At 41.7% G+C, this 15,311-nt stretch overlaps 56 non-coding genes and 11 pseudogenes across 56 annotated transcripts; all 67 read left to right on the top strand.

Annotated features, from left to right (window-relative positions):
• The first annotated feature begins 31 nt into the window (after positions 1–31).
• Positions 32–150, top strand: LOC143454268 (5S ribosomal RNA). Its single transcript, XR_013115901.1, has one exon. It is a non-coding gene; the product is annotated as a 5S ribosomal RNA (ribosomal RNA).
• Positions 151–259: 109 nt separating this feature from the next.
• Positions 260–378, top strand: LOC143454267 (5S ribosomal RNA). The gene has a single exon (XR_013115900.1). It is a non-coding gene; the product is annotated as a 5S ribosomal RNA (ribosomal RNA).
• A 111-nt stretch (positions 379–489) lies between these two features.
• LOC143453787 (5S ribosomal RNA) lies at positions 490–608 on the top strand. The gene has a single exon (XR_013115440.1). It is a non-coding gene; the product is annotated as a 5S ribosomal RNA (ribosomal RNA).
• Positions 609–719: 111 nt separating this feature from the next.
• LOC143454372 (5S ribosomal RNA) lies at positions 720–838 on the top strand. The gene has a single exon (XR_013115999.1). It is a non-coding gene; the product is annotated as a 5S ribosomal RNA (ribosomal RNA).
• A 110-nt stretch (positions 839–948) lies between these two features.
• LOC143455814 (5S ribosomal RNA) lies at positions 949–1,067 on the top strand (annotated as a pseudogene).
• A 111-nt stretch (positions 1,068–1,178) lies between these two features.
• Positions 1,179–1,297, top strand: LOC143454124 (5S ribosomal RNA). The gene has a single exon (XR_013115764.1). It is a non-coding gene; the product is annotated as a 5S ribosomal RNA (ribosomal RNA).
• Positions 1,298–1,408: 111 nt separating this feature from the next.
• On the top strand, positions 1,409–1,527 carry LOC143454297 (5S ribosomal RNA). The gene has a single exon (XR_013115928.1). It is a non-coding gene; the product is annotated as a 5S ribosomal RNA (ribosomal RNA).
• Positions 1,528–1,637: 110 nt separating this feature from the next.
• On the top strand, positions 1,638–1,756 carry LOC143456784 (5S ribosomal RNA). The gene has a single exon (XR_013117087.1). It is a non-coding gene; the product is annotated as a 5S ribosomal RNA (ribosomal RNA).
• Positions 1,757–1,867: 111 nt separating this feature from the next.
• Positions 1,868–1,986, top strand: LOC143457609 (5S ribosomal RNA). Its single transcript, XR_013117297.1, has one exon. It is a non-coding gene; the product is annotated as a 5S ribosomal RNA (ribosomal RNA).
• A 111-nt stretch (positions 1,987–2,097) lies between these two features.
• Positions 2,098–2,216, top strand: LOC143458026 (5S ribosomal RNA). The gene has a single exon (XR_013117666.1). It is a non-coding gene; the product is annotated as a 5S ribosomal RNA (ribosomal RNA).
• A 110-nt stretch (positions 2,217–2,326) lies between these two features.
• On the top strand, positions 2,327–2,445 carry LOC143455310 (5S ribosomal RNA). Its single transcript, XR_013116893.1, has one exon. It is a non-coding gene; the product is annotated as a 5S ribosomal RNA (ribosomal RNA).
• Positions 2,446–2,556: 111 nt separating this feature from the next.
• On the top strand, positions 2,557–2,675 carry LOC143453994 (5S ribosomal RNA). Its single transcript, XR_013115640.1, has one exon. It is a non-coding gene; the product is annotated as a 5S ribosomal RNA (ribosomal RNA).
• A 111-nt stretch (positions 2,676–2,786) lies between these two features.
• Positions 2,787–2,905, top strand: LOC143454295 (5S ribosomal RNA). The gene has a single exon (XR_013115926.1). It is a non-coding gene; the product is annotated as a 5S ribosomal RNA (ribosomal RNA).
• A 110-nt stretch (positions 2,906–3,015) lies between these two features.
• LOC143456192 (5S ribosomal RNA) lies at positions 3,016–3,134 on the top strand. Its single transcript, XR_013117030.1, has one exon. It is a non-coding gene; the product is annotated as a 5S ribosomal RNA (ribosomal RNA).
• Positions 3,135–3,244: 110 nt separating this feature from the next.
• On the top strand, positions 3,245–3,363 carry LOC143455281 (5S ribosomal RNA). The gene has a single exon (XR_013116865.1). It is a non-coding gene; the product is annotated as a 5S ribosomal RNA (ribosomal RNA).
• A 111-nt stretch (positions 3,364–3,474) lies between these two features.
• LOC143454024 (5S ribosomal RNA) lies at positions 3,475–3,593 on the top strand. The gene has a single exon (XR_013115669.1). It is a non-coding gene; the product is annotated as a 5S ribosomal RNA (ribosomal RNA).
• Positions 3,594–3,704: 111 nt separating this feature from the next.
• LOC143457627 (5S ribosomal RNA) lies at positions 3,705–3,823 on the top strand. Its single transcript, XR_013117314.1, has one exon. It is a non-coding gene; the product is annotated as a 5S ribosomal RNA (ribosomal RNA).
• A 111-nt stretch (positions 3,824–3,934) lies between these two features.
• On the top strand, positions 3,935–4,053 carry LOC143455225 (5S ribosomal RNA). Its single transcript, XR_013116812.1, has one exon. It is a non-coding gene; the product is annotated as a 5S ribosomal RNA (ribosomal RNA).
• Positions 4,054–4,163: 110 nt separating this feature from the next.
• LOC143456075 (5S ribosomal RNA) lies at positions 4,164–4,282 on the top strand. The gene has a single exon (XR_013117018.1). It is a non-coding gene; the product is annotated as a 5S ribosomal RNA (ribosomal RNA).
• A 110-nt stretch (positions 4,283–4,392) lies between these two features.
• On the top strand, positions 4,393–4,511 carry LOC143455137 (5S ribosomal RNA). Its single transcript, XR_013116729.1, has one exon. It is a non-coding gene; the product is annotated as a 5S ribosomal RNA (ribosomal RNA).
• Positions 4,512–4,622: 111 nt separating this feature from the next.
• Positions 4,623–4,741, top strand: LOC143456184 (5S ribosomal RNA; annotated as a pseudogene).
• A 111-nt stretch (positions 4,742–4,852) lies between these two features.
• Positions 4,853–4,971, top strand: LOC143457615 (5S ribosomal RNA). The gene has a single exon (XR_013117303.1). It is a non-coding gene; the product is annotated as a 5S ribosomal RNA (ribosomal RNA).
• A 109-nt stretch (positions 4,972–5,080) lies between these two features.
• LOC143456116 (5S ribosomal RNA) lies at positions 5,081–5,198 on the top strand (annotated as a pseudogene).
• Positions 5,199–5,309: 111 nt separating this feature from the next.
• LOC143454123 (5S ribosomal RNA) lies at positions 5,310–5,428 on the top strand. The gene has a single exon (XR_013115763.1). It is a non-coding gene; the product is annotated as a 5S ribosomal RNA (ribosomal RNA).
• A 110-nt stretch (positions 5,429–5,538) lies between these two features.
• On the top strand, positions 5,539–5,657 carry LOC143458025 (5S ribosomal RNA). The gene has a single exon (XR_013117665.1). It is a non-coding gene; the product is annotated as a 5S ribosomal RNA (ribosomal RNA).
• A 111-nt stretch (positions 5,658–5,768) lies between these two features.
• LOC143456771 (5S ribosomal RNA) lies at positions 5,769–5,887 on the top strand. The gene has a single exon (XR_013117084.1). It is a non-coding gene; the product is annotated as a 5S ribosomal RNA (ribosomal RNA).
• Positions 5,888–5,997: 110 nt separating this feature from the next.
• Positions 5,998–6,116, top strand: LOC143457162 (5S ribosomal RNA). Its single transcript, XR_013117124.1, has one exon. It is a non-coding gene; the product is annotated as a 5S ribosomal RNA (ribosomal RNA).
• A 111-nt stretch (positions 6,117–6,227) lies between these two features.
• Positions 6,228–6,345, top strand: LOC143455501 (5S ribosomal RNA; annotated as a pseudogene).
• A 110-nt stretch (positions 6,346–6,455) lies between these two features.
• LOC143456759 (5S ribosomal RNA) lies at positions 6,456–6,574 on the top strand. The gene has a single exon (XR_013117083.1). It is a non-coding gene; the product is annotated as a 5S ribosomal RNA (ribosomal RNA).
• Positions 6,575–6,685: 111 nt separating this feature from the next.
• Positions 6,686–6,804, top strand: LOC143455276 (5S ribosomal RNA). The gene has a single exon (XR_013116860.1). It is a non-coding gene; the product is annotated as a 5S ribosomal RNA (ribosomal RNA).
• Positions 6,805–6,915: 111 nt separating this feature from the next.
• On the top strand, positions 6,916–7,034 carry LOC143456748 (5S ribosomal RNA). Its single transcript, XR_013117082.1, has one exon. It is a non-coding gene; the product is annotated as a 5S ribosomal RNA (ribosomal RNA).
• A 111-nt stretch (positions 7,035–7,145) lies between these two features.
• Positions 7,146–7,254, top strand: LOC143455771 (5S ribosomal RNA; annotated as a pseudogene).
• Positions 7,255–7,364: 110 nt separating this feature from the next.
• Positions 7,365–7,483, top strand: LOC143455458 (5S ribosomal RNA; annotated as a pseudogene).
• Positions 7,484–7,593: 110 nt separating this feature from the next.
• Positions 7,594–7,712, top strand: LOC143457490 (5S ribosomal RNA). The gene has a single exon (XR_013117186.1). It is a non-coding gene; the product is annotated as a 5S ribosomal RNA (ribosomal RNA).
• Positions 7,713–7,823: 111 nt separating this feature from the next.
• On the top strand, positions 7,824–7,942 carry LOC143455610 (5S ribosomal RNA). Its single transcript, XR_013116971.1, has one exon. It is a non-coding gene; the product is annotated as a 5S ribosomal RNA (ribosomal RNA).
• A 111-nt stretch (positions 7,943–8,053) lies between these two features.
• LOC143455275 (5S ribosomal RNA) lies at positions 8,054–8,172 on the top strand. The gene has a single exon (XR_013116859.1). It is a non-coding gene; the product is annotated as a 5S ribosomal RNA (ribosomal RNA).
• A 111-nt stretch (positions 8,173–8,283) lies between these two features.
• Positions 8,284–8,402, top strand: LOC143456736 (5S ribosomal RNA). Its single transcript, XR_013117081.1, has one exon. It is a non-coding gene; the product is annotated as a 5S ribosomal RNA (ribosomal RNA).
• Positions 8,403–8,513: 111 nt separating this feature from the next.
• Positions 8,514–8,622, top strand: LOC143456249 (5S ribosomal RNA; annotated as a pseudogene).
• A 110-nt stretch (positions 8,623–8,732) lies between these two features.
• On the top strand, positions 8,733–8,851 carry LOC143454571 (5S ribosomal RNA). Its single transcript, XR_013116187.1, has one exon. It is a non-coding gene; the product is annotated as a 5S ribosomal RNA (ribosomal RNA).
• Positions 8,852–8,962: 111 nt separating this feature from the next.
• On the top strand, positions 8,963–9,081 carry LOC143453991 (5S ribosomal RNA). The gene has a single exon (XR_013115637.1). It is a non-coding gene; the product is annotated as a 5S ribosomal RNA (ribosomal RNA).
• Positions 9,082–9,192: 111 nt separating this feature from the next.
• On the top strand, positions 9,193–9,311 carry LOC143454128 (5S ribosomal RNA). Its single transcript, XR_013115768.1, has one exon. It is a non-coding gene; the product is annotated as a 5S ribosomal RNA (ribosomal RNA).
• A 111-nt stretch (positions 9,312–9,422) lies between these two features.
• On the top strand, positions 9,423–9,541 carry LOC143454234 (5S ribosomal RNA). The gene has a single exon (XR_013115869.1). It is a non-coding gene; the product is annotated as a 5S ribosomal RNA (ribosomal RNA).
• A 111-nt stretch (positions 9,542–9,652) lies between these two features.
• LOC143453582 (5S ribosomal RNA) lies at positions 9,653–9,771 on the top strand. The gene has a single exon (XR_013115242.1). It is a non-coding gene; the product is annotated as a 5S ribosomal RNA (ribosomal RNA).
• Positions 9,772–9,882: 111 nt separating this feature from the next.
• Positions 9,883–10,000, top strand: LOC143455500 (5S ribosomal RNA; annotated as a pseudogene).
• A 110-nt stretch (positions 10,001–10,110) lies between these two features.
• Positions 10,111–10,229, top strand: LOC143456725 (5S ribosomal RNA). Its single transcript, XR_013117080.1, has one exon. It is a non-coding gene; the product is annotated as a 5S ribosomal RNA (ribosomal RNA).
• Positions 10,230–10,340: 111 nt separating this feature from the next.
• Positions 10,341–10,459, top strand: LOC143455274 (5S ribosomal RNA). Its single transcript, XR_013116858.1, has one exon. It is a non-coding gene; the product is annotated as a 5S ribosomal RNA (ribosomal RNA).
• A 111-nt stretch (positions 10,460–10,570) lies between these two features.
• On the top strand, positions 10,571–10,689 carry LOC143456971 (5S ribosomal RNA). Its single transcript, XR_013117104.1, has one exon. It is a non-coding gene; the product is annotated as a 5S ribosomal RNA (ribosomal RNA).
• A 111-nt stretch (positions 10,690–10,800) lies between these two features.
• On the top strand, positions 10,801–10,909 carry LOC143455770 (5S ribosomal RNA; annotated as a pseudogene).
• A 110-nt stretch (positions 10,910–11,019) lies between these two features.
• On the top strand, positions 11,020–11,138 carry LOC143455203 (5S ribosomal RNA). The gene has a single exon (XR_013116791.1). It is a non-coding gene; the product is annotated as a 5S ribosomal RNA (ribosomal RNA).
• A 111-nt stretch (positions 11,139–11,249) lies between these two features.
• Positions 11,250–11,368, top strand: LOC143453990 (5S ribosomal RNA). The gene has a single exon (XR_013115636.1). It is a non-coding gene; the product is annotated as a 5S ribosomal RNA (ribosomal RNA).
• Positions 11,369–11,479: 111 nt separating this feature from the next.
• On the top strand, positions 11,480–11,598 carry LOC143454127 (5S ribosomal RNA). Its single transcript, XR_013115767.1, has one exon. It is a non-coding gene; the product is annotated as a 5S ribosomal RNA (ribosomal RNA).
• A 111-nt stretch (positions 11,599–11,709) lies between these two features.
• LOC143454158 (5S ribosomal RNA) lies at positions 11,710–11,828 on the top strand. Its single transcript, XR_013115795.1, has one exon. It is a non-coding gene; the product is annotated as a 5S ribosomal RNA (ribosomal RNA).
• A 110-nt stretch (positions 11,829–11,938) lies between these two features.
• LOC143457150 (5S ribosomal RNA) lies at positions 11,939–12,057 on the top strand. Its single transcript, XR_013117123.1, has one exon. It is a non-coding gene; the product is annotated as a 5S ribosomal RNA (ribosomal RNA).
• A 111-nt stretch (positions 12,058–12,168) lies between these two features.
• On the top strand, positions 12,169–12,286 carry LOC143455498 (5S ribosomal RNA; annotated as a pseudogene).
• Positions 12,287–12,397: 111 nt separating this feature from the next.
• Positions 12,398–12,516, top strand: LOC143453989 (5S ribosomal RNA). Its single transcript, XR_013115635.1, has one exon. It is a non-coding gene; the product is annotated as a 5S ribosomal RNA (ribosomal RNA).
• A 110-nt stretch (positions 12,517–12,626) lies between these two features.
• On the top strand, positions 12,627–12,745 carry LOC143455959 (5S ribosomal RNA). Its single transcript, XR_013117007.1, has one exon. It is a non-coding gene; the product is annotated as a 5S ribosomal RNA (ribosomal RNA).
• Positions 12,746–12,855: 110 nt separating this feature from the next.
• LOC143454708 (5S ribosomal RNA) lies at positions 12,856–12,974 on the top strand. The gene has a single exon (XR_013116318.1). It is a non-coding gene; the product is annotated as a 5S ribosomal RNA (ribosomal RNA).
• A 110-nt stretch (positions 12,975–13,084) lies between these two features.
• On the top strand, positions 13,085–13,203 carry LOC143454570 (5S ribosomal RNA). Its single transcript, XR_013116186.1, has one exon. It is a non-coding gene; the product is annotated as a 5S ribosomal RNA (ribosomal RNA).
• Positions 13,204–13,314: 111 nt separating this feature from the next.
• Positions 13,315–13,433, top strand: LOC143453988 (5S ribosomal RNA). The gene has a single exon (XR_013115634.1). It is a non-coding gene; the product is annotated as a 5S ribosomal RNA (ribosomal RNA).
• A 111-nt stretch (positions 13,434–13,544) lies between these two features.
• LOC143457556 (5S ribosomal RNA) lies at positions 13,545–13,663 on the top strand. The gene has a single exon (XR_013117247.1). It is a non-coding gene; the product is annotated as a 5S ribosomal RNA (ribosomal RNA).
• Positions 13,664–13,774: 111 nt separating this feature from the next.
• On the top strand, positions 13,775–13,893 carry LOC143454023 (5S ribosomal RNA). Its single transcript, XR_013115668.1, has one exon. It is a non-coding gene; the product is annotated as a 5S ribosomal RNA (ribosomal RNA).
• A 111-nt stretch (positions 13,894–14,004) lies between these two features.
• Positions 14,005–14,123, top strand: LOC143457602 (5S ribosomal RNA). Its single transcript, XR_013117291.1, has one exon. It is a non-coding gene; the product is annotated as a 5S ribosomal RNA (ribosomal RNA).
• A 109-nt stretch (positions 14,124–14,232) lies between these two features.
• On the top strand, positions 14,233–14,351 carry LOC143455788 (5S ribosomal RNA; annotated as a pseudogene).
• A 111-nt stretch (positions 14,352–14,462) lies between these two features.
• LOC143454503 (5S ribosomal RNA) lies at positions 14,463–14,581 on the top strand. The gene has a single exon (XR_013116122.1). It is a non-coding gene; the product is annotated as a 5S ribosomal RNA (ribosomal RNA).
• Positions 14,582–14,691: 110 nt separating this feature from the next.
• On the top strand, positions 14,692–14,810 carry LOC143454569 (5S ribosomal RNA). The gene has a single exon (XR_013116185.1). It is a non-coding gene; the product is annotated as a 5S ribosomal RNA (ribosomal RNA).
• A 111-nt stretch (positions 14,811–14,921) lies between these two features.
• LOC143453987 (5S ribosomal RNA) lies at positions 14,922–15,040 on the top strand. Its single transcript, XR_013115633.1, has one exon. It is a non-coding gene; the product is annotated as a 5S ribosomal RNA (ribosomal RNA).
• A 111-nt stretch (positions 15,041–15,151) lies between these two features.
• Positions 15,152–15,270, top strand: LOC143454126 (5S ribosomal RNA). The gene has a single exon (XR_013115766.1). It is a non-coding gene; the product is annotated as a 5S ribosomal RNA (ribosomal RNA).
• The last annotated feature ends 41 nt before the right edge of the window (positions 15,271–15,311 follow it).

Genomic DNA, 15,311 nt, shown 5'->3' with positions numbered 1-15,311 from the left:
TTGAAAAAGCCATTTTCTTTCTTTCGAAAACGCCTACGACCATACCAGGTTGAGTAGACCCGATCTCGTTCGATCTCGGAAGTTAAGCAACCTCGAGCCCGGTTAGTACTTGGATGGGTGACCGCCTGGGAATACCGGGTGTTGTAAGCATTTTAGTCATGCTGTATATTTCAATCAAATTTCTAGCAACTGTTTGCTTTTTGAATTTCCAGTGCAATCGAATTATAATTGAAAAAGCCATTTTCTTTCTTTTGAATTCGCCTACGACCATACCAGGTTGAGTAGACCCGATCTCGTTCGATCTCGGAAGTTAAGCAACCTCGAGCCCGGTTAGTACTTGGATGGGTGACCGCCTGGGAATACCGGGTGTTGTAAGCATTTTAGTCATGCTGTATATTTCAATCAAATTTCTAGCGACTGTTTGCTTTTGTCAAACTTTCTATGCAATCGAATTATAATTGAAAAGGCCATTTTCTTTCTTTTGAAATCGCCTACGACCATATCAGGTTGAGTAGACCCGATCTCGTTCGATCTCGGAAGTTAAGCAACCTCGGGCCCGGTTAGTACTTGGATGGGTGACCGCCTGGGAATACCGGGTGTTGTAAGCATTTTAGTCATGCTGTATATTTCAATCAAATTTCTAGCAATTGTTTGCCTTTGTCAAACATCCTATGCAATCGAATTATAATTGAAAAAGCCATTTTGTTTCGTTTGAAATCGTGTACGACCATACCAGGTTGAGTAGACCCGATCTCGTTCGATCTTGGAAGTTAAGCAACCTCGGGCCCGGTTAGTACTTGGATGGGTGACCGCCTGGGAATACCGGGTGTTGTAAGCATTTTAGTCATGCTGTATATTTCAATCAAATTTCTAGCAACTGTTTGCGTTTTTGAATTTCCTATGCAATCGAATTATAATTGAAAAGGCCATTTTCTTTCTTTTGGAATCGCCTACGACCATACCACGTGGAGTAGACCCGATCTCGTTCGATCTCGGAAGTTAAGCAAGCTCGGGCCCGGTTAGTACTTGGATGGGTGACCGCCTGGGAATACCGGGTGTTGTAAGCATTTTAGTCATGCTGTTTATTTCAATCAAATTTCTAGCAATTGTTTGTCTTTGTCAAACATCCTATGCAATCGAATTATAATTGAAAAAGCCATTTTCTTTCTTTTGAAATCGTCTACGACCATATCAGGTTGAGTAGACCCGATCTCGTTCGATCTCGGAAGTTAAGCAACCTCGGGCCCGGTTAGTACTTGGATGGGTGACCGCCTGGGAATACCGGGTGTTGTAAGCATTTTAGTCATGCTGTATATTTCAATCAAATTTCTATCAATTGTTTGCCTTTGTCAAACATCCTATGCAATCGAATTATAATTGAAAAAGCCATTTTCTTTCTTTTGAAATCGTCTACGACCATACCAGGTTGAGTAGACCCGATCTCGTTCGATCTTGGAAGTTAAGCAACCTCGGGCCCGGTTAGTACTTGGATGGGTGACCGCCTGGGAATACCGGGTGTTGTAAGCATTTTAGTCATGCTGTATATTTCAATCAAATTTCTAGCAACTGTTTGCGTTTTTGAATTTCTTATGCAATCGAATTATAATTGAAAAGGCCATTTTCTTTCTTTTGAAATCGCCTACGACCATACCAGGTTGAGTAGACCCGATCTCGTTCGATCTCGGAAGTTAAGCAACCTCGGGCCCGGTTAGTACTTGGATGGGTGACCGCCTGGGAATACCGGGTGTTGTAAGCATTTTAGTCATGCTGTATATTTCAATAAAATTTCTAGCAACTGTTTGCTTTTGTCAAACTTCCTATGCAATCGAATTATAATTAAAAAAGCCATTTTCTTTCTTTTGAAATCGCTTACGACCATACCAGGTTGAGTAGCCCCGATCTCGTTCGATCTCGGAAGTTAAGCAACCTCGGGCCCGGTTAGTACTTGGATGGGTGACCGCCTGGGAATACCAGGTGTTGTAAGCATTTTAGTCATGCTGTATATTTCAATCAAATTTCTAGCAATTGTTTGCCTTTGTCAAACATCCTATGCAATCGAATTATAATTGAAAAAACCATTTTGTTTCGTTTGAAATCGTCTACGACCATACCAGGTTGAGTAGACCCGATCTCGTTCGATCTCGGAAGTTAAGCAACCTCGGGCCCGGTTAGTACTTGGATGGGTGACCGCCTGGGAATACCGGGTGTTGTAAGCATTTTAGTCATGCTGTATATTTCAATCAAATTTCTAGCAACTGTTTGCGTTTTTGAATTTCCTATGCAATCGAATTATAATTGAAAAGGCCATTTTCTTTTTTTTGGAATCGCCTACGACCATACCACGTGGAGTAGACCCGATCTCGTTCGATCTCGGAAGTTAAGCAACCTCGGGCCCGGTTAGTACTTGGATGGGTGACCGCCTGGGAATACCGGGTGTTGTAAGCATTTTAGTCATGCTGTTTATTTCAATCAAATTTCTAGCAATTGTTTGTCTTTGTCAAACATCCTATGCAATCGAATTATAATTGAAAAAGCCATTTTCTTTCTTTTGAAATCGTCTACGACCATATCAGGTTGAGGAAACCCGATCTCGTTCGAACTCGGAAGTTAAGCAACCTCGGGCCCGGTTAGTACTTGGATGGGTGACCGCCTGGGAATACCGGGTGTTGTAAGCATTTTAGTCATGCTGTATATTTCAATCAAATTTCTAGCAATTGTTTGCCTTTGTCAAACATCCTATGCAATCGAATTATAATTGAAAAATCCATTTTCTTTCTTTTGAAATCGTCTACGACCATACCAGGTTGAGTAGACCCGATCTCGTTCGATCTTGGAAGTTAAGCAACCTCGGGCCCGGTTAGTACTTGGATGGGTGACCGCCTGGGAATACCGGGTGTTGTAAGCATTTTAGTCATGCTGTATATTTCAATCCAATTTCTAGCAACTGTTTGCGTTTTTGAATTTCCTATGCAATCGAATTATAACTGAAAAGGCCATTTTCTTTCTTTTGAAATCGCCTACGACCATACCAGGTTGAGTATACCCGATCTCGTTCGATCTCGGAAGTTAAGCAACCTCGGGCCCGGTTAGTACTTGGATGGGTGACCGCCTGGGAATACCGGGTGTTGTAAGCATTTTAGTCATGCTGTATATTTCAATGAAATTTCTAGCAACTGTTAGCCTTTTTGAATTTCCTATGCAATCAAATTATAATTGAAAAGGCCATTTTCTTTCTTTTGAAATCGCCTACGACCATACCAGGTTGAGCAGACCCGATCTCGTTCGATCTTGGAAGTTAAGCAACATCGGGCCCGGTTAGTACTTGGATGGGTGACCGCCTGGGAATACCGGGTGTTGTAAGCATTTTAGTCATGCTGTATATTTCAATCAAATTTCTGGCAACTGTTTGTCTTTGTCAAACTTCCTATGCAATCGAATTATAATTGAAAAAGCCATTTTCTTTCTTTCGAAAACGCCTACGACCATACCAGGTTGAGTAGACCCGATCTCGTTCGATCTCGGAAGTTAAGCAACCTCGAGCCCGGTTAGTACTTGGATGGGTGACCGCCTGGGAATACCAGGTGTTGTAAGCATTTTAGTCATGCTGTATATTTCAATCAAATTTCTAGCAACTGTTTGCTTTTGTCAAACTTCCTATGCAATCGAATTATAATTGAAAAAGCCATTTTCTTTCTTTCGAAAACGCCTACGACCATATCAGGTTGAGTAGACCCGATCTCGTTCGATCTCGGAAGTTAAGCAACCTCGAGCCCGGTTAGTACTTGGATGGGTGACCGCCTGGGAATACCGGGTGTTGTAAGCATTTTAGTCATGCTGTATATTTCAATCAAATTTCTAGCAATTGTTTGCCCTTGTCAAACATCCTATGCAATCGAATTATAATTGAAAAATCCATTTTCTTTCTTTTGAAATCGTCTACGACCATACCAGGTTGAGTAGACCAGATCTCGTTCGATCTTGGAAGTTAAGCAACCTCGGGCCCGGTTAGTACTTGGATGGGTGACCGCCTGGGAATACCGGGTGTTGTAAGCATTTTAGTCATGCTGTATATTTCAATCAAATTTCTAGCAACTGTTTGCGTTTTTGAATTTCCTATGCAATCGAATTATAACTGAAAAGGCCATTTTCTTTCTTTTGAAATCGCCTACGACCATACCAGGTTGAGTATACCCGATCTCGTTCGATCTCGGAAGTTAAGCAACCTCGGGCCCGGTTAGTACTTGGATGGGTGACCGCCTGGGAATACCGGGTGTTGTAAGCATTTTAGTCATGCTGTATATTTCAATGAAATTTATAGCAACTGTTAGCCTTTTTGAATTTCCTAAGCAATCAAATTATAATTGAAAAGGCCATTTTCTTTCTTTTGAAATCGCCTACGACCATACCAGGTTGAGCAGACCCGATCTCGTTCGATCTTGGAAGTTAAGCAACCTCGGGCCCGGTTAGTACTTGGATGAGTGACCGCCTGGGAATACCGGGTGTTGTAAGCATTTTAGTCATGCTGTATATTTCAATCAAATTTCTGGCAACTGTTTGTCTTTGTCAAACTTCCTATGCAATCGAATTATAATTGAAAAAGCCATTTTCTTTCTTTCGAAAACGCCTACGACATTACCAGGTTGAGTAGACCCGATCTCGTTCGATCTCGGAAGTTAAGCAACCTCGAGCCCGGTTAGTACTTGGATGTGTGACCGCCTGGGAATACCAGGTGTTGTAAGCATTTTAGTCATGCTGTATATTTCAATCAAATTTCTAGCAACTCTTTGCTTTTGTCAAACTTCTTATGCAATCGAATTATAATTGAAAAAGCCATTTTCTTTCTTTCGAAAACGCCTACGACCATATCAGGTTGAGTAGACCCGATCTCGTTCGATCTCGGAAGTTAAGCAACCTCGAGCCCGGTTAGTACTTGGATGGGTGACCGCCTGGGAATACCGGGTGTTGTAAGCATTTTAGTCATGCTGTATATTTCAATCAAATTTCTAGCAACTGTTGGCTTTTTGAATTTCCAGTGCAATCGAATTATAATTGAAAAAGCCATTTTCTTTCTTTTGAATTCGCCTACGACCATACCAGGTTGAGTAGACCCGATCTCGTTCGATCTCGGAAGTTAAGCAACCTCGAGCCCGGTTAGTACTTGGATGGGTGACCGCCTGGGAATACCGGGTTTGTAAGCATTTTAGTCATGCTGTATATTTCAATCAAATTTCTAGCAATTGTTTGCCTTTGTCAAACATCCTATGCAATCGAATTATAATTGAAAAAGCCATTTTGTTTCGTTTGAAATCGTCTACGACCATACCAGGTTGAGTAGACCCGATCTCGTTCGATCTCGGAAGTTAAGCAACCTCGGGCCCGGTTAGTACTTGGATGGGTGACCGCCTGGGAATACTGGGTGTTGTAAGCATTTTAGTCATGCTGTATACTTCAATGAAATTTATAGCAATTGTTTGCGTTTTTGAATTTCCTATGCAATCGAATTATAATTGAAAAGGCCATTTTCTTTCTTTTGAAATCGTCTACGACCATACCAGGTTGAGTAGACCCGATCTCGTTCGATCTCGGAAGTTAAGCAACCTCGGGCCCGGTTAGTACTTGGATGGGTGACCGCCTGGGAATACCGGGTGTTGTAAGCATTTTAGTCATGCTGTTTATTTCAATCAAATTTCTAGCAATTGTTTGCCTTTGTCAAACTCTCTATGCAATCGAATTATAATTGAAAAGGCCATTTTCTTTCTTTTGAAATCGCCTACGACCATACCAGGTTGAGTAGACCCGATCTCGTTCGATCTCGGAAGTTAAGCAACCTCGGGCCCGGTTAGTACTTGGATGGGTGACCGCCTGGGAATACCGGGTGTTGTAAGCATTTTAGTCATGCTGTATATTTCAATCAAATTTCTAGCAACGGTTTGCGTTTTTGAATTTCCTATGCAAGCGAATTATAATTGAAAAGGCCATTTTCTTTCTTTTGAAATCGCCTACGACCATACCAGGTTGAGTAGACCCGATCTCGTTCGATCTCGGAAGTTAAACAACCTCGGGCCCGGTTAGTACTTGGATGGGTGACCGCCTGGGAATACCAGGTGTTGTAAGCATTTTAGTCATGCTGTATATTTCAATGAAATTTCTAGCAACTGTTTGCCTTTGTAAAATTTCTTATGCAATCGAATTATAATTGAAAAGGCCATTTTCTTACTTTTGAAATCGCTTACGACCATACCAGGTTGAGTAGAACGATTTCGTTCGATCTCGGAAGTTAAGCAACCTCGGGCCCGGTTAGTACTTGGATGGGTGACCGCCTGGGAATACCGGGTGTTGTAAGCATTTTAGTCATGCTGTATATTTCAATCAAATTTATAGCAACTGTTTGCGTTTTTGAATTTCTTATGCAATCGAATTATAATTGAAAAGGCCATTTTCTTTCTTTTGAATTCGCCTACGACCATACCAGGTTGAGTAGACCCGATCTCGTTCGATCTCGGAAGTTAAGCAACCTCGGGCCCGGTTAGTACTTGGATGGGTGACCGCCTGGGAATACCGGGTGTTGTAAGCATTTTAGTCATGCTGTATATTTCAATCAAATTTATAGCAACTGTTTGCTTTTGTCTAACTTCCTATGCAATCGAATTATAATTGAAATAGCCATTTTCTTTCTTTTGAAATCGCCTACGACCATACCAGGTTGAGTAGACCCGATCTCGTTCGATCTTGGATGTTAAGCATCCTCGGGCCCGGTTAGTACTTGGATGGGTGACCGCCTGGGAATACCGGGTGTTGTAAGCATTTTAGTCATGCTGTATATTTCAATCAAATTTCTAGCGACTGTTTGCCTTTGTCAAACTTTCTATGCAATCGAATTATAATTGAAAAGGCCATTTTCTTTCTTTTGGAATCGCCTACGACCATACCAGGTTGAGTAGACCCGATCTCGTTCGATCTCGGAAGTTAAGCAACCTCGGGCCCGGTTAGTACTTGGATGGGTGACCGCCTGGGAATACCGGGTGTTGTAAGCATTTTAGTCATGCTGTATATTTCAATCAAATTTATAGCAACTGTTTGCTTTTGTCAAACATCCTATGCAATCGAATTATAATTGAAAAGGCCATTTTCTTTCTTTTGAAATCGCCTACGACCATACCAGGTTGAGTATACCCGATCTCGGAAGTTAAGCAACCTCGGGCCCGGTTAGTACTTGGATGGGTGACCGCCTGGGAATACCGGGTGTTGTAAGCATTTTAGTCATGCTGTATATTTCAATGAAATTTATAGCAACTGTTTGCGTTTTTGAATTTCCTATGCAATCGAATTATAATTGAAAAGGCCATTTTCTTTCTTTTGAAATCGTCTACGACCATACCAGGTTGAGTAGAGCCGATCTCGTTCGATCTCGGAAGTTAAGCAACCTCGGGCCCGGTTAGTACTTGGATGGGTGACCGCCTGGGAATACCGAGTGTTGTAAGCATTTTAGTCATGCTGTATATTTCAATCAAATTTCTAGCAACGGTTTGCGTTTTTGAATTTCCTATGCAAGCGAATTATAATTGAAAAGGCCATTTTCTTTCTTTTGAAATCGCCTACGACCATACCAGGTTGAGTAGACCCGATCTCGTTCGATCTCGGAAGTTAAGCAACCTCGGGCCCGGTTAGTACTTGGATGGGTGACCTCCTGGGAATACCAGGTGTTGTAAGCATTTTAGTCATGCTGTATATTTCAATGAAATTTCTAGCAACTGTTTGCCTTTGTAAAATTTCTTATGCAATCGAATTATAATTGAAAAGGCCATTTTCTTTCTTTTGAAATCGCTTACGACCATACCAGGTTGAGTAGACCCGATCTCGTTCGATCTCGGAAGTTAAGCAACCTCGGGCCCGGTTAGTACTTGGATGGGTGACCGCCTGGGAATACCGGGTGTTGTAAGCATTTTAGTCATGCTGTATATTTCAATCAAATTTATAGCAACTGTTTGCTTTTGTCTAACTTCCTATGCAATCGAATTATAATTGAAAAGGCCATTTTCTTTCTTTTGAAATCGCCTACGACCATACCAGGTTGAGTAGACCCGATCTCGTTCGATCTTGGATGTTAAGCATCCTCGGGCCCGGTTAGTACTTGGATGGGTGACCGCCTGGGAATACCGGGTGTTGTAAGCATTTTAGTCATGCTGTATATTTCAATCAAATTTCTAGCGACTGTTTGCCTTTGTCAAACTTTCTATGCAATCGAATTATAATTGAAAAGGCCATTTTCTTTCTTTTGGAATCGCCTACGACCATACCAGGTTGAGTAGACCCGATCTCGTTCGATCTCGGAAGTTAAGCAACCTCGGGCCCGGTTAGTACTTGGATGGGTGACCGCCTGGGAATACCGGGTGTTGTAAGCATTTTAGTCATGCTGTATATTTCAATCAAATTTATAGCAACTGTTTGCTTTTGTCAAACTTCCTATGCAATCGAATTATAATTGAAAAGGCCATTTTCTTTCTTTTGAAATCGCCTACGACCATACCAGGTTGAGTATACCCGATATCGGAAGTTAAGCAACCTCGGGCCCGGTTAGTACTTGGATGGGTGACCGCCTGGGAATACCGGGTGTTGTAAGCATTTTAGTCATGCTGTATATTTCAATGAAATTTATAGCAACTGTTTGCGTTTTTGAATTTCCTATGCAATCGAATTATAATTGAAAAGGCCATTTTCTTTTTTTTGAAATCGTCTACGACCATACCAGGTTGAGTAGAGCCGATCTCGTTCGATCTCGGAAGTTAAGCAACCTCGGGCCCGGTTAGTACTTGGATGGGTGACCGCCTGGGAATACCGGGTGTTGTAAGCATTTTAGTCATGCTGTATATTTCAATGAAATTTCTAGCAACTGTTTGCATTTGTCAAACTTCCTATGCAATCGAATTATAATTGAAAAAGCCACTTTCTTTCTTTTGAAAACGCCTACGACCATACCAGGTTGAGTAGACCCGATCTCGTTCGATCTTGGAAGTTAAGCAACCTCGGGCCCGGTTAGTACTTGGATGGGTGACCGCCTGGGAATACCGGGTGTTGTAAGCATTTTATTCATGCTGTATATTTCAATGAAATTTCTAGCAACTGTTTGCTTTTGTCAAACTTCCTATGCAATCGAATTATAATTGAAAAAGCCATTTTCTTTCTTTTGAAATCGCCTACGATCATACCAGGTTGAGTAGATCCGATCTCGTTCGATCTCGGAAGTTAAGCAACCTCGGGCCCGGTTAGTACTTGGATGGGTGACCGCCTGGGAATACCGGGTGTTGTAAGCATTTTAGTCATGCTGTATATTTCAATCAAATTTCTAGCAATTGTTTGTCTTTGTCAAACTTCCTATGCAATCGAATTATAATTGAAAAGGCCATTTGCTTTTTTTTGAATTCGCCTACGACCATACCAGGTTGAGTAGACCCGATCTCGTTCGATCTCGGAAGTTAAGCAACCTCGGGCCCGGTTAGTACTTGGATGGGTGACCGCCTGGGAATACCGGGTTTTGTAAGCATTTTAGTCATGCTGTATATTTCAATGAAATTTATAGCAATTGTTTGCCTTTGTCAAACTCTCTATGCAATCGAATTATAATTGAAAAGGCCATTTTCTTTCTTTTGAAATCGCCTACGACCATACCAGGTTGAGTAGACCCGATCTCGTTCGATCTCGGAAGTTAAGCAACCTCGGGCCCGGTTAGTACTTGGATGGGTGACCGCCTGGGAATACCAGGTGTTGTAAGCATTTTAGTCATGCTGTATATTTCAATGAAATTTCTAGCAACTGTTTGCCTTTGTAAAATTTCTTATGCAATCGAATTATAATTGAAAAGGCCATTTTCTTTCTTTTGAAATCGCTTACGACCATACCAGGTTGAGTAGAACGATTTCGTTCGATCTCGGAAGTTAAGCAACCTCGGGCCCGGTTAGTACTTGGATGGGTGACCGCCTGGGAATACCGGGTGTTGTAAGCATTTTAGTCATGCTGTATATTTCAATCAAATTTCTAGCAACTGTTTGCGTTTTTGAATTTCTTATGCAATCGAATTATAATTGAAAAGGCCATTTTCTTTCTTTTGAATTCGCCTACGACCATACCAGGTTGAGTAGACCCGATCTCGTTCGATCTCGGAAGTTAAGCAACCTCGGGCCCGGTTAGTACTTGGATGGGTGACCGCCTGGGAATACCGGGTGTTGTAAGCATTTTAGTCATGCTGTATATTTCAATCAAATTTATAGCAACTGTTTGCTTTTGTCTAACTTCCTATGCAATCGAATTATAATTGAAAAGGCCATTTTCTTTCTTTTGAAATCGCCTACGACCATACCAGGTTGAGTAGACCCGATCTCGTTCGATCTTGGATGTTAAGCATCCTCGGGCCCGGTTAGTACTTGGATGGGTGACCGCCTGGGAATACCGGGTGTTGTAAGCATTTTAGTCATGCTGTATATTTCAATCAAATTTCTAGCGACTGTTTGCCTTTGTCAAACTTTCTATGCAATCGAATTATAATTGAAAAGGCCATTTTCTTTCTTTTGGAATCGCCTACGACCATACCAGGTTGAGTAGACCCGATCTCGTTCGATCTCGGAAGTTAAGCAACCTCGGGCCCGGTTAGTACTTGGATGGGTGACCGCCTGGGAAAACCGGGTGTTGTAAGCATTTTAGTCATGCTGTATATTTCAATCAAATTTATAGCAACTGTTTGCTTTTGTCAAACTTCCTATGCAATCGAATTATAATTGAAAAGGCCATTTTCTTTCTTTTGAAATCGCCTACGACCATACCAGGTTGAGTATACCCGATCTCGGAAGTTAAGCAACCTCGGGCCCGGTTAGTACTTGGATGGGTGACCGCCTGGGAATACCGGGTGTTGTAAGCATTTTAGTCATGCTGTATATTTCAATGAAATTTATAGCAACTGTTTGCGTTTTTGAATTTCCTATGCAATCGAATTATAATTGAAAAGGCCATTTTCTTTCTTTTGAAATCGCCTACGACCATACCAGGTTGAGTAGAGCCGATCTCGTTCGATCTCGGAAGTTAAGCAACCTCGGGCCCGGTTAGTACTTGGATGGGTGACCGCCTGGGATAACCTGGTGTTGTAAGCATTTTAGTCATGCTGTATATTTCAATCAAATTTCTAGCAACTGTTTGCATTTGTCAAACTTCCTATGCAATCGAATTATAATTGAAAAAGCCACTTTCTTTTTTTTGAAAACGCCTACGACCATACCAGGTTGAGTAGACCCGATCTCGTTCGATCTTGGAAGTTAAGCAACCTCGGGCCCGGTTAGTACTTGGATGGGTGACCGCCTGGGAATACCGGGTGTTGTAAGCATTTTAGTCATGCTGTATATTTCAATGAAATTTCTAGCAACTGTTTGCTTTTGTCAAACTTCCTATGCAATCGAATTATAATTGAAAAAGCCATTTTCTTTCTTTTGAAATCGCCTACGATCATACCAGGTTGAGTAGATCCGATCTCGTTCGATCTCGGAAGTTAAGCAACCTCGGGCCCGGTTAGTACTTGGATGGGTGACCGCCTGGGAATACCGGGTGTTGTAAGCATTTTAGTCATGCTGTATATTTCAATCAAATTTCTAGCAATTGTTTGCCTTTGTCAATCTCTCTATGCAATCGAATTATAATTGAAAAGGCCATTTTCTTTCTTTTGAAATCGCCTACGACCATACCAGGTTGAGTAGACCCGATCTCGTTCGATCTCGGAAGTTAAGCAACCTCGGGCCCGGTTAGTACTTGGATGGGTGACCGCCTGGGAATACCGAGTGTTGTAAGCATTTTAGTCATGCTGTATATTTCAATCAAATTTCTAGCAACGGTTTGCGTTTTTGAATTTCCTATGCAAGCGAATTATATTTGAAAAGGCCATTTTCTTTCTTTTGAAATCGCCTACGACCATACCAGGTTGAGTAGACCCGATCTCGTTCGATCTCGGAAGTTAAACAACCTCGGGCCCGGTTAGTACTTGGATGGGTGACCGCCTGGGAATACCAGGTGTTGTAAGCATTTTAGTCATGCTGTATATTTCAATGAAATTTCTAGCAACTGTTTGCCTTTGTAAAATTTCTTTAGCAATCGAATTATAATTGAAAAGGCCATTTTCTTTCTTTTGAAATCGCTTACGACCATACCAGGTTGAGTAGAACGATTTCGTTCGATCTCGGAAGTTAAGCAACCTCGGGCCCGGTTAGTACTTGGATGGGTGACCGCCTGGGAATACCGGGTGTTGTAAGCATTTTAGTCATGCTGTATATTTCAATCAAATTTCTAGCAATTGTTTGCCCTTGTCAAACATCCTATGCAATCGAATTATAATTGAAAAATACATTTTCTTTCTTTTGAAATCGCCTACGACCATACCAGGTTGAGTAGACCCGATCTCGTTCGATCTTGGAAGTTAAGCAACCTCGGGCCCGGTTAGTACTTGGATGGGTGACCGCCTGGGAATACCGGGTGTTGTAAGCATTTTAGTCATGCTGTATATTTCAATCAAATTTCTAGCAACTGTTTGCGTTTTTGAATTTCCTATGCAATCGAATTATAACTGAAAAGGCCATTTTCTTTCTTTTGAAATCGCCTACGACCATACCAGGTTGAGTATACCCGATCTCGTTCGATCTCGGAAGTTAAGCAACCTCGGGCCCGGTTAGTACTTGGATGGGTGACCGCCTGGGAATACCGGGTGTTGTAAGCATTTTAGTCATGCTGTATATTTCAATGAAATTTATAGCAACTGTTAGCCTTTTTGAATTTCCTATGCAATTAAATTATAATTGAAAAGGCCATTTTCTTTCTTTTGAAATCGCCTACGACCATACCAGGTTGAGCAGACCCGATCTCGTTCGATCTTGGAAGTTAAGCAACCTCGGGCCCGGTTAGTACTTGGATGGGTGACCGCCTGGGAATACTGGGTGTTGTAAGCATTTTAGTCATGCTGTATACTTCAATGAAATTTATAGCAACTGTTTGCGTTTTTGAATTTCCTATGCAATCGAATTATAATTGAAAAGGCCATTTTCTTTCTTTTGAAATCGTCTACGACCATACCAGGTTGAGTAGAGCCGATCTCGTTCGATCTCGGAAGTTAAGCAACCTCGGGCCCGGTTAGTACTTGGATGGGTGACCGCCTGGGAATACCGGGTGTTGTAAGCATTTTAGTCATGCTGTATATTTCAATGAAATTTCTAGCAACTGTTTGCATTTGTCAAACTTCCTATGCAATCGAATTATAATTGAAAAAGCCACTTTCTTTCTTTTAAAAACGCCTACGACCATACCAGGTTGAGTAGACCCGATCTCGTTCGATCTTGGAAGTTAAGCAACCTCGGGCCCGGTTAGTACTTGGATGGGTGACCGCCTGGGAATACCGGGTGTTGTAAGCATTTTAGTCATGCTGTATATTTCAATCAAATTTCTAGCAACTGTTTGCTTTTGTCAAACTTCCTATGCAATCGAATTATAATTGAAAAAGCCATTTTCTTTCTTTTGAAATCGCCTACGATCATACCAGGTTGAGTAGACCCGATCTCGTTCGATCTCGGAAGTTAAGCAACCTCGGGCCCGGTTAGTACTTGGATGGGTGACCGCCTGGGAATACCGGGTGTTGTAAGCATTTTAGTCATGCTGTATATTTCAATCAAATTTCTGGCAACTGTTTGTCGTTGTCAAACTTCCTATGCAATCGAATTATAATTGAAAAAGCCATTTTCTTTCTTTCGAAAACGCCTACGACCATACCAGGTTGAGTAGACCCGATCTCGTTCGATCTCGGAAGTTAAGCAACCTCGAGCCCGGTTAGTACTTGGATGGGTGACCGCCTGGGAATACCAGGTGTTGTAAGCATTTTAGTCATGCTGTATATTTCAATCAAATTTCTAGCAACTGTTTGCTTTTGTCAAACTTCCTATGCAATCGAATTATAATTGAAAAAGCCATTTTCTTTCTTTCGAAAACGCCTACGACCATATCAGGTTGAGTAGACCCGATCTCGTTCGATCTCGGAAGTTAAGCAACCTCGAGCCCGGTTAGTACTTGGATGGGTGACCGCCTGGGAATACCGGGTGTTGTAAGCATTTTAGTCATGCTGTATATTTCAATCAAATTTCTAGCAACTGTTGGTTTTTTGAATTTCCAGTGCAATCGAATTATAATTGAAAAAGCCATTTTCTTTCTTTTGAATTCGCCTACGACCATACCAGGTTGAGTAGACCCGATCTCGTTCGATCTCGGAAGTTAAGCAACCTCGAGCCCGGTTAGTATTTGGATGGTCGACCGCCTGGGAATACCGGGTGTTGTAAGCATTTTAGTCATGCTGTATATTTCAATCAAATTTCTAGCAATTGTTTGCCTTTGTCAAACATCCTATGCAATCGAATTATAATTGAAAAAGCCATTTTGTTTCGTTTGAAATCGTCTACGACCATACCAGGTTGAGTAGACCCGATCTCGTTCGACCTCGGAAGTTAAGCAACCTCGGGCCCGGTTAGTACTTGGATGGGTGACCGCCTGGGAATACTGGGTGTTGTAAGCATTTTAGTCATGCTGTATACTTCAATGAAATTTATAGCAACTGTTTGCGTTTTTGAATTTCCTATGCAATCGAATTATAATTGAAAAGGCCATTTTCTTTCTTTTGAAATCGTCTACGACCATACCAGGTTGAGTAGAGCCGATCTCGTTCGATCTCGGAAGTTAAGCAACCTCGGGCCCGGTTAGTACTTGGATGGGTGACCGCCTGGGAATACCGGGTGTTGTAAGCATTTTAGTCATGCTGTATATTTCAATGAAATTTCTAGCAACTGTTTGCATTTGTCAAACTTCCTATGCAATCGAATTATAATTGAAAAAGCCACTTTCTTTCTTTTAAAAACGCCTACGACCATACCAGGTTGAGTAGACCCGATCTCGTTCGATCTTGGAAGTTAAGCAACCTCGGGCCCGGTTAGTACTTGGATGGGTGACCGCCTGGGAATACCGGGTGTTGTAAGCATTTTAGTCATGCTGTATATTTCAATGAAATTTCTAGCAACTGTTTGCTTTTGTCAAACTTCCTATGCAATCGAATTATAATTGAAAAAGCCATTTTCTTTCTTTTGAAATCGCCTACGATCATACCAGGTTGAGTAGATCCGATCTCGTTCGATCTCGGAAGTTAAGCAACCTCGGGCCCGGTTAGTACTTGGATGGGTGACCGCCTGGGAATACCGGGTGTTGTAAGCATTTTAGTCATGCTGTATATTTCAATCAAACTTCTAGCAATT

Source organism: Clavelina lepadiformis, chromosome 4 (genome assembly GCF_947623445.1).
Source record: "Clavelina lepadiformis chromosome 4, kaClaLepa1.1, whole genome shotgun sequence".
Taxonomy (NCBI): Eukaryota; Metazoa; Chordata; class Ascidiacea; order Aplousobranchia; family Clavelinidae; genus Clavelina; species Clavelina lepadiformis.
This window is presented reverse-complemented; position numbering and strand designations above follow the sequence as displayed.